General features: G+C 37.0%; 1 protein-coding gene across 6 annotated transcripts in view; it reads left to right on the top strand.

The window, feature by feature from the left end:
* LOC310880045 (muscarinic acetylcholine receptor M2) overlaps positions 1–11,463 on the top strand; it is a 109,172-nt gene that overhangs the window by 60,958 nt on the left and 36,751 nt on the right. The window lies entirely within an intron of this gene.

Here is an 11,463-nt window from a genome sequence, read left to right as displayed (position 1 = left end):
TTTTTTTTTTTAATAAAATAAAAATACTCCAGTTGACAGGTGACAGGACAAGGGGGAATGGGCTAAAGTTGTGCAAGGGGAGGTTTAGGTTGGATATTAGGAAGAACTTCTTTACTGAAAGGGTTGTTAGGCATTGGAATAGGCTGCCCAGGGAAACGGTTGAGTCACCATCCCTGGAGGTCTTTAAAAGACATTTAGATGTAGCCCTTAGTGATATGGTTTAGTGGAGGACTTGTTAGTGTTAGGTCAGAGGTTGGACTAGGTGATCTTGGAGGTCTCTTCCAACCTAGATGATTCTCTGATTCTGTGATTCAGTTACACAGACATATACCTGAACTCAAAACCAAATTTTTAGTTCCTATTACCAGGGTAACAGGTTTCATTTCCACATCTAAATATAATTTTCTTCTCAGTTCTTTTTCCCAGCGTTAAATTAACAACAGCAAACAAAGATGGTATTATCATAACTTATCAGAAGTATTTTAATGAAAATGAAAACTAGACAAAATTAAGAAAAACTGTTGACCAAAGTGTCAACACTAATCCCTAGCCCAAAATGATGACTAAATAAAATCAAGTGAATTTCTGAGTTAGTGTAGAAAAACATTTTGCTTTTCTGTAATAGACATCTCTTCCAAATGCCCCTTTCATGGCATGCTGTAGGAAAAGTGCTTGCATGAATATTCTCTATAGCTTTAGCAAACCAAGTGAGAATCCTCTCAAAGATGTTCCTTCCATTTCTATTTTTATTTTTATTTCTGAAAAAAAGTTGTTTTTTCAGACAACAACAGTTATAGGATTTTTCTAGTACAACATATATTAAAAAAAAAACGTGTAATTAGAAAAAAAAAAAGATATTTACCTTTGTCAGAAATATTGTGGACATTTTGGAATATCAAACACATCAGCCTTTTGAGATTAATATTCTTCTCTTTGATCAAAAGAATAAACATTTTGCAGTGAAATATTTACAATTTGAGATTATTTTCCACTGTCTTTTGTGTGGAAATAGGACGTAAAAATTTCATTTGTGTGGGTTGAATACAAATTATAAATATTCCTTACAGGAAGACAACTTAATTTTCCACATTTCTCTGACTGAGAAGCTGTTCAGACCAATGTGTAGTTTTACAGCATTCAGGCTTTGAAGTACCTAAATGTCCTCATGTTGCATTAAGACTAGGCTTATGTATGTCCTGCATAAGCAAAGGACTCTTCATACCTGTCCTTCAACTCTGCTCAGAGCCCATCCCATTAAAGAAAAAACATCTCAAAAAGACAGGAAGCCAAAATAGAAACAAAAATATTATCAAACCTCTGCACAAGGTCAGACTACCTCCTGGATCAATTGCTCTTAATTAGTTACAGATATTAGCAACCCCCCCAAAAAAATCAATAGACTAAAGGGAAATGTTAAGTTGGCAAAATTAGCTGATGGCAATGATTAGGTTAACAAAGACACTATACGTAGGTTTGCAAAGTACTCCAAATGAATTATAGTACATACAAGGGTGGTAAATACAGACCCACCTGAGACTGTCCACGTACATTGACAGATTTTGAAATCAAAGCAATCTTGCTAGGGAAAGAAACTAATGATTAAGGGCATCCAGTTTATCAAGAAGTGGTCCAAAAGCAGAAACAACACACTGAAGAGGGAGGAAATAAATAAAATGTAATGTGAAGTGTTTCATCCACGGTGGTTTCAGCCCTCTCATTTTTGCTTTCAGTTTTCTTGCCCTTAGGAAACGAAAAAATAAAATAGAAACAGAAAGAGGAGGCATTACTGTCTAGTGTCTACAAGCACTGAGGGAACACATCAGTATAAGAAGGAATTGAAGAGGCTGGGAGAGTTGACTCTAAAAAGGGAAGAGTTCTATCAGTCATGATAGAGTTATAAAAACAAATGAATTGCCTAAAGAGCACCAAAGAGAGATGTCTGTTTACCTTGAGTTCAATAATACAGGATGCATTAATAGGCAGCAAATGTACAACAGGGGAAAAGAAATACAGTTTCATGCAACATTTAATTAAATTGGAGCTTCTCACTGCAGGGAGATTTTACTGATACTAAAAGCTTGGCAAGATTTAAAAAAGGATTGTGTTTGTACGAATTACATGGAATATACATTCTTATTTTTTGGAAATAGGCTGATTACAGAAGACATTATTGTCAAACAAGGTATCAGGCTGGAAACCTAGGGCTTGATCCTATTGTCAGTAAAGTATATGGAGAGCTTTTAACATGGGAAGAATTTCAAGACTCTGTCCTGCCACCACTGTGCTACCATAAATGCCAAGAGTACTTTGTTACAGGCTTTAAATGGCAACAGAATAAAGCAAATTCTAAGCACTTTTTGGAAATGCCTTATTTAATTCTCAGTCTGAGACATTCAATGGCAACCAAGGTGGCAAACAAGCTATTGACCTTTTCCAGCATGCACCAAATGCCAGTTAAGTACTTCTCATCTTTATTCCTTCAATACAATCCACTTCAAGAATACAGGGACCTTACAGTCTGTAACACAAACTGGCAAGGAAAAAAAAAAAAAGGAGAGAGAGAGAGGGAGAGGGAGAGAGAGAGAGAGAAAGAAGGAAGGAAGGAAGGAAGGAAGGAAGGAAGGAAGGAAGGAAGGAAGGAAGGAAGGAAGGAAGGAAGGAAGGAAGGAAAAGAAAGAAAGAAAGAAAAAGAAAGGAAAGAGAAAGAAAGAGAAAGAGAGAAAGAAAGAAAGAAAGAGAGAAAGAGAGAAAGAGAGAAAGAAAGAAAGAAAGAAAGAAAGAAAGAAAGAAAGAAAGAAAGAAAGAAAGAAAAGAAAGAAAGAAAAGAAAGAAAGAAAGAAAGAAAGATTAAAAAGTTTGCTTATATTGTTTGCCCCAGTTTAATATTGTTGATTCTTTGTCACAGCACTTACCATGACACACTGTTAGAAGATAACCAGTAACAAATTCTCATGCGTAAAAACAATACTAGGTTTGCACTGGAGACAAAGTGGTTTTTACAACCCTTAACAAGTGCTATTTTATACCACATAAAAAAATAATATTTTCAGAAGCAAAAGTTGAACATTCTAATGACCAGCAAACTTGTTTTGCAGTATGCCTTATTTTATCTTACAAATGTTCACAAGATCCCTGTCCAAAACCTACTGAAGCACAGTGGACTTTAGAGAGCTTACATTCAACTCAAATAAATTTAATTTATGACAAAACCTTTTCATCTGGTTAACTATATATATATATGTGTGTGTGTGTGTGTGTTTCCGCACTCTTAATCAATATCAGGTGCCACGTATGCCTCTGGCTGCTTGTCGTTTAGAAGTGTATTTTGGGAAATCTAGGGAGAAAAGTCTGGAGAAAATCTAGATGTCTGGACGATATCCATTAATGTAAAGTTTTGCTGTAATAACATAATCCCTCTGGTATTCATCCAGTGTTACTTCACACTCTTGGTCCATATTAAATTTCCACAAAGCAGAGTTAATGAAATATAAGAATTTCTTTCCCATAATACTTACTGTTTTCTAAGAGGTTTTTCTTTCTAAGCCTGATCTCAGACAATGAATTGCTCTCATAAGTCTGTGGTGTTCTGTCAATCTTCATTCTTATAGTTGATCCTGTCTTGCTTCTTTTTCTTAGCATCTAGAAGTCCAGCTCCTTGAACCCAAGTGCAATTTTTAATAATAAACAAGTTTAGACTTGTATAAATTCCCCAAATGAAAGTGGTGAAGGAAGAGTGCTTCCATGTACTGTGATATCCTTCTGACAAAATATAATTAAAATATTTTCATGCTGGTTTGCTTGCTCTGCCTTTCGTGAATGATGAAGTCTATCAAGCTATTATTTGTCTCCACATTGTGTGAGGAAGGATTAAGCCACTGAAGTGTTCGATATCAGTAAATGATCTGGAACTCCATAAAAGCATCAATTATTATGCAGTTAAAGATGTCTTAGTGCTCTCTCGAGAAGCTGGAGTTTTGCCTTTGTTCCTCTGTTGACAAAGTGTGGGTTTGACTATCTCCAGAGAAAGAGAGATCACATACAACTAAAATGGAAACTATGAGACTGTGCAAAAGAGAGGGAACTTTCTTAATTATTTATTTGGATATGCTGGAAGAAAAATAGAAATTAAGTCAATGCAGAAAAAAGATACCCTACTCAGATCTCTGAAATGATCAGCCCCTCTGCCTGAGCCCCCCTGTTCTGTTCTGACACAACACAGTGGGAACATGTCCTGGGGCCACATAATCTTTGGAATCTTTGATGGAGCAACCAGCAAGAACTGCAATTAATTTGAAGTTATCAGTGTCTGAATGAGTGCTGGCAGCCTGGAAATTTACTGACTGAGGAATAGAGACTTGCTTAAAGCCAGATTGTCACCTTTTTTTTAGCCAGTAAGACTGTACTAGCTTTAATGCAGCATGCCGATTTATAGCCAAAGAGGGTATGAAACATCAGGCAGACAGATGTATCAATAACTTTGCATCCTCTTTGCGCTTTGCATCCTCTGATATCTTAGTTTTCTCTCTCTCAGATCTGTGAGCAGAGGAATGGTACTTCATATAAAACTGGGAAAACATCACAGGCTGCACCTTTAAGACTCCCCACCATTCCCATAGTCTCTTTCCCAAGTATAAAAACAGTTTGAGCTAAAGCAAATAATATATTTGTGTTTAGTGGGAATTGCATATAAATCTCAATGTAATTATAACATACATAAAATAAAGCTGGTGACCTTAAATTACACAATAAAATAACAGGGAACATCTTAAAATTAATGTTAACTAATTAAAAGCATTATTCAGTTAATGAATGATTCATGATTCATATTACTGAAATTGCCAACCATTACCTCAAATTATATATTGGTCACATCCTTTCAGCACTCTTGATAATTGCAATTATGTCAGTGTAAGTACTCTAAGCTACAAAGCCAGTACGTGATCTTCTTCAAGCCTTCTTGCCTCATCCTCAGAGTAAGACCAATCTGAGGTCCTTAGATCACTCAATGTTGCAGTGGGCAAGTATATTTTTTTACAGAGAATGACATCTTTCGGAGATCTAATGGTGTAACAAAGGCTGAAAAATGTGCACAGTCATGGGTTATCCCAGCATACCTTATGCTAGCCAAACAGCGTTTTTGGCCTGTGGGAACACAGGTGTTGCCCAATGCCTTTGTAATCCTTCGTAATCCTCTCTCTAGTCCTGTCCAATAGTGCTTCAAAGAATCTTATCAGAGACACCAGAAGTTCCTAAATAAATGCTAAGATGAACAGTTGCTATTACAAAACAGAATAAAACAAAGATGAAAAACAACCGAACAAAATCTGTTTAAGTTAGACTGCTTAGAAATTATCCTAAAACCTGAAATACACACACAGGTGAGTGAGTTAGAAGGCCAACATGACATCTCCTCCTTCACATTGCAACCTTGTATTATGATCATTTAACATATACCTATTATGAGCACATATGTTCAACCAGTTTTAAATGCTCATAAGTCCTTGATCCCTAACTTCTCTTGTGTCAGTGAGCTCTGCAGCTGTGCGTGCAGGATGTGAAAATCCATCTCCTTGTATCACATTCTTATCCATGCAGTTTCAAATTTCTGTAAAGCCCCCCTGTTTGGGAGGGATGGGACAAAATAAGTGTCCAATTTGACCTCTGTCTGACACTGAGTGTCTTTCATGTGATCACTATATCACAGTGTACCTTTTTTTCTCCAAGGTAAACAGTGACAGTCTCTGATCTCTCAGTAGGTAAACTAAATAAATCTTGGTAGATGCAGAAGAGGTGAAAAACATTTCAATCTGAAATGTTTAGAGAGAAGTATATTAACTCGGTGTAGCCACTATATAGATTGGAAACAATTGCTTAGCATACTTTGTGGTAAATATTGTGGTGCAGTTTTTCTTTCCTTTCTAGTTAAATTGCTTATTTCCTTATTTAATCACTTACTTGTTGTACAACAGGGAGCTTTTAAGCTAACTTTTGAGGTAGCGAAAACCATAATTCAATCAGGGTATGAAATGAGGAATGTTTGAATCTTTTCTCGCAGGGAACTTTTCATGATTCAGAAGACAGACAAGAAGAAGGAAAGCTTCTTCTATAGTAAACAGGAAAAAGCCTCTGCCTGCTGTACTGCCAGGATTAAAAGATGTAAATATTGTGAAGTTTTAGAAGTATCTGCTTTAGAATTTGAGATTAAACAGATGGCTTGATTTGGGTTTCTGAAATATATTATCCAGAAAGGTTTATTGACCTTTCTAGAACTAGATACTGTTTAAATGCTAAAAATCAAGGCATTTTTTCTTCACGTCAAAAGACTGAAGAGGTCAAAGTCACTTTGCTTCTTATCGAAATAGACACTAAATTGTCACCACAGCTGCCATCACTGTGTTCACTGACCTCTTGCCTCTGTTTGACTCAGAGTGAGAAATTGAGCAACTGCTTTCATAGAAATTTCTACTGTTATCCTCTACAACATTGCCTTGAATTTTTCTCATTTCTTTGTTCCCCTGCCCTTTACAAAACACATAAATATATCTTTCTCCCTCCCAGGTGTAACTTACTACACTAATGGAGTACCAGCAAATTTACACTGGTCTCTTAAGCAGCAGTTAAACCTCATTTTCCCATATCTACCTTTAACTGTCACCACTGCACACTGTTTAGATTATACCATAGTTTTTATTCCCTACCCTTAGTCCCCCTGCTATTGCTCTAGTATCTCAAACAAGTGACTGCTATTGCTCTAGTATCTCAAACAAGTGATGCATGGCAGCCTGACATGCCAAGGCAATGTGTTTGAGGAACATCCAGTTGCAGTTTTCTCCTCCATAACAACAAAACAAAAAGTCAGGCGAATAAATTACAGGGGAACCCTTGCAGTTTTATGACACAGTTTATTTGCCATGAGCTGGTCACTGCTGGGTCTCTCTACCCCCAAGAGACCATGAGTGTATGCAGATATGATTTGTAACCCAGCACAAGACAAATCATCAACATTAGAGAAATGACACTTGCAGCTGAACATAATAAAAAGCATTTCACGAGGGAGGCTGGCTGGCCAGTTTCATTGCCATACTGTTTACACCACTCATTTCAAAGTATTTATAACATACTTGATTGACTGTCATTTTCTTCCAGATGATGTTGCACAATAAGTCGTAGAAGGGAGATGAGACAAAGATGAGAGCCTGAAATGCTCCCTAGGATACGACTGGATAGCAGAGACTAAATGGCATGGTCTGGGGCTCCCAGAACAAGAAGGATGTAAACCAGGTCCAGAAGAGTTCTCCAGAGTTGATCAGAGGGCTGGAGCACCTCTTCTATGAAGAAAGGCTGAGAGATCTGGGGATGTTCATTCTGAAGAAGTGGAGGTTTGGGGGAGACCTCATTGCAGCCTTTCAATACTTAAAGGGGGTTTATAAAAAAGATGAAGAGAAACTTTTTCCTCAGGCAGAAAATGATAGGACAAGGGGAAATGGTTTTAAACTAAAAGAGGGGAGATTTAGATTAAATGTGTGGAGGAAATTCTTCACTCTTATGGTGGTGAGGCACTGGAACCGGTTGCCAAGAGAAGTTGTGGCTGTCCCACCCCTGGAGGTGTTGAAGGCCAGGTTGGATGAGGTCCTAGGCAACCTGGTCTAGCGAGTGGTATCCATCTCCATTGCAGGGTTGTTGGAACTAGATGACCTTTAAAGTCCCTTCCAACCCAAGCCATTCTACGATTCTGTAATTATTTTTCTGGCATGGTGAGGATTCATGTTTCACATCTTCAGACACCTAGCTGAGGTCCTTGGGTTAGAACCCAAGAGAGAGGAGAGAAAGGCTTTGGGATGTTAATCGAGAGCTCTGAAGTGCAAATCTCTGTGAAAGGACCTCTTTATCTTTATGCATTTTGAAACTGAAGATAAGGCTGCTAACTTAGGTACCACTATTGAAAATCAGCCAGTCTAATTATGAAACCTCTCTCTTCTATCCTTCTGCTGTTCTGTAGTAATTAACCAGTAACTATTGCTAGCAGACAGATATTGAACTGTGTGCTGACATAGCTAGGCTTGTGTTCCTCTGTCATGATACCATTCTACATGCATAGCTTTTATTCCTATCTATGGGCAAGGACTTTTTCCGGATTTCTCTTCACTTTGACTTCCACATTTTCTTACTCTTTATTTTTTTTACTTCCTATAATTTAGTTGCATTATCCCAGAGTGGAGAACCCTGGGTAGGTTCATGAAACATCACAAAAGTGGACTGTTCATTTCTCACCCTTCACAAGTTTGAAAATACCCATAAGGCAATTATCATCACTGTTACCTTCAATGCAGAAGTGATTTTAAAGGATAAATGTAGTAGGCTTAGTCCTGCTTCCCATAACAGAGGAAATCTCTTGTAAGTTGGCATACATCACACATCTCACTTGCAATGTCCTGCCCTATATGTTCCCCTCTTTCCAGATAAAATTGAAAGTATTTTTAATTCCAATTTGTAAAGCTTTGTATGCAGTTCTGTCAAACAAGAAAAGCAAGTCAACAGAATTAGGTGTGCTGGCCAAATCCAGAGTTCAGGAGTCCTAGATGCTTGTCAGCTGTTCCTAACAGGTCAAAACTGCTATCAGACATTATTCGAATATCAGTGTGTCTCCAATTTTATACTGACTGTCTCATAAACTGATATGTGGCACTGACAGTAATAATGAGCATGGATTACCACTTCCTGGATTTTTCTGAAGACAGGCAGTACCACATTGCTGAAATATACAAAATCATGCTTGAAGGCGCATGAAGAACGCAGCACACTACAATTTCTTGAGACCATCCAGAATGGATTCTTTTCTGTTGACTCCAAAATCCACCATACTGAAAAAAAGTTAGACTGGAATGAATGAAAATCTCTCATACGTCCCATGGAAATGCACTAAAAAAAATTAACCTGCTTATTCTTGCGCATAGTGTATCATCATCAGTGTTGCCATGAAATTAGAAACTGGTGGCTGGTGATACAGCTTCCATCTTTTTCCCTTTCTTCACTGAGTTTCTGATGCAGTTTCTGTTCCTTCTGAAGCTGCTCTTACACCAGGTCCCTTTAACCAAAACAAAGTAGTCTCTGTCACACAGTAATGGGAGGCTACTAAAAAAGTACCTGGATGAGATACAGGTGTGAGTTTCTCCATTTAAGATGTACATTAACCTGCTGTTTCTTGTATTTATAACAGTGTTAAGGAATGAAATAATACAAGTGTCAAAAAAAATAATAAAAATAAAAGATTTTAAAACAAAAGTGCAATAAGTTGTTCTCCTGGCAGAAATCAAATATTTTTTGAACATGTAACACAAAGTGATGATCATCTGGGGTAACACTTGAGACCCTGAAAATATATCAAATATGTGAATAAGCGAAGAATGAATAGGATCTGTGGTAGACATAGACTGTTCAAAGTAAAGAGCACTTTGATAAGACAACCAGTTTCAAATCATTCTGACATATTAAGTAGTAGATAACATGAGAAAGTAGACAGTGAATTTGTTGAGGAATTTCAGCTGGTAGACTCCCAGCACAGTCTGGCAGACTGGCGAGCAATAACAGGAGAGCAAGGGATGGTAGAGTCGTGGCTCATACAATACATGAAAGGCCTGTGGAGGTGGAAAGAGGAAATAACCTAGTGGTTTTCTACTAGGCATTTGTCAATTGATGTGACAAAGATCTAAGGGAGTGGGTCAGTAATCAGAGAACGCTACTTGCACTGCTGAATGCTGCTGCTATGTGCTTGCAGATAAGAGAGGGTTACAGGTGATAGATTCCCTCAGATATCTGGTGCCTCAGTTTACTTGTTTCAGTAACAGGTGGAAAAAGTGTTTGAAAAGGACTAGTATGATGTGAAAGTTCAACAAATATAAGGCATGAGTATCATTTTTAAAACAAAATAAATAAATAAATAAATAAATAAATAAATAAATAAGCTGCCTTAATTCATTGGGATTAGTTCATTAGTTAATTATGGAGGACTGGAACTAGAGACACAGCATCTATCACAGTTACAAGAGACAGACACAGTTACAAGAGACAGACTGGAGCTCTTGGTTGTAGGATCTTTTTGCTGGACTCAGAGAGCTCTTCAGAAAGTTTGTACAAATATTTGCAGAAATAGCAGATAAATGCAAGGAAAATGCTCTGAAACCAGAGAACACTAACTATTTGACAAGACAATTCTTAAACGTCTTTTAAGCACCATAGTAATTCAGGTCTCAGAACTGTCCTTTTGATTTCCTGAATGTCTATAAAATTGGAAGCAGAGACTGAGAGGAAAAGCAAATATCAGGCAGAATGTGTTTCAAAAGTTTGTTCCAGAAGGAAAGATTTTTCTTGTGAGTAGAAAAAACGGCCATGAGAAAAAAAATATATATATATAAAAAAAAAATCTACTTTGAAAGCAGCCCTGTGGAGTCTTCAAATCCTAAAGAAGTTATCTTTGCTAATCTCCAGGGAGGATGGCAAATGACAGAACAGAAAGTCAGTGCACAGCTTAGTGGGTACAAATGATGGAACACACTGCAGTTTGCATAAAACAATCTTTAGGGAAGCAAATGTGTTTAGAATATATTCTGTAGTTCTTTCAAATGTCATCAGAGGACCAGTTATGAAAGTGGATGAATTAATGAGTTAGAATGTATAGACATTCATGTGAATTTTTCCATAACTGTGTTCCCTGCTAGATCTTTTGAAGCAAAAGAGAGGTGTTAATGATGACACAGTCTATCTGGTATCTGTGCTAAAAACTACTAACCCAGTGTTGTCAAAACATATTATAATTGATCAAGAAAGGTAGAAATTCCTTGCGATATTTTTGTTCTCCTTCTGTGTGGCTCATTATGCTTTGCAATATCTTTTCTAAAAGGCAGCAAATGTTGTGAATGAGTAATGATGAAAAGTTAGGTCTTGATAGTCTCTACAATGCAAGCATCATACTGGATATAGACCTAGAGTTTTATTACATAAATACCAGCTATTCTCCCAGTACCAGTTCCAGTATACCTAAGTTTTGCTCCCTTGGGGTTGCTCTGTTCCTCAGTATTAACATATTGGAAACATCCATAGCACAATGTCACCGTGTCTGTCTACATATAGCCTGATTTAAGGATGTGAAAATAGCTTTGATTCCAGAAATTCTTAATTTATTTAACTGAATTTGCAATCTTGATATTAATAACACAATTAGGGGTTTGGGATTAACTTTTTTATTATTAATATTTTATTTTATTCTTTTTTTTTTTTAAGGGAAGGATTTATGCATTTGTTCATCTGTGCAACTATCATCCACTACCCTTTCTATAATCAGAAATAACAGCATACTCTGCTAGCTGTACAAACTAGCCATAAGCCAATAACATACTTTAAAAATCTAGTTTAAAGCTTTGTCTCACTCTTTATTTTCTTCCCTACCTATTTCTTCTGCTATGTGTA

The sequence above is a fragment of the Anser anser genome (assembly GCF_964211835.1).
Source record: "Anser anser genome assembly, chromosome: 1".
Lineage (NCBI taxonomy): Eukaryota > Metazoa > Chordata > Aves > Anseriformes > Anatidae > Anser > Anser anser.
The sequence above is the reverse complement of the archived record's forward strand: the minus strand, read 5'-3'. Positions and strand labels throughout refer to the sequence as shown.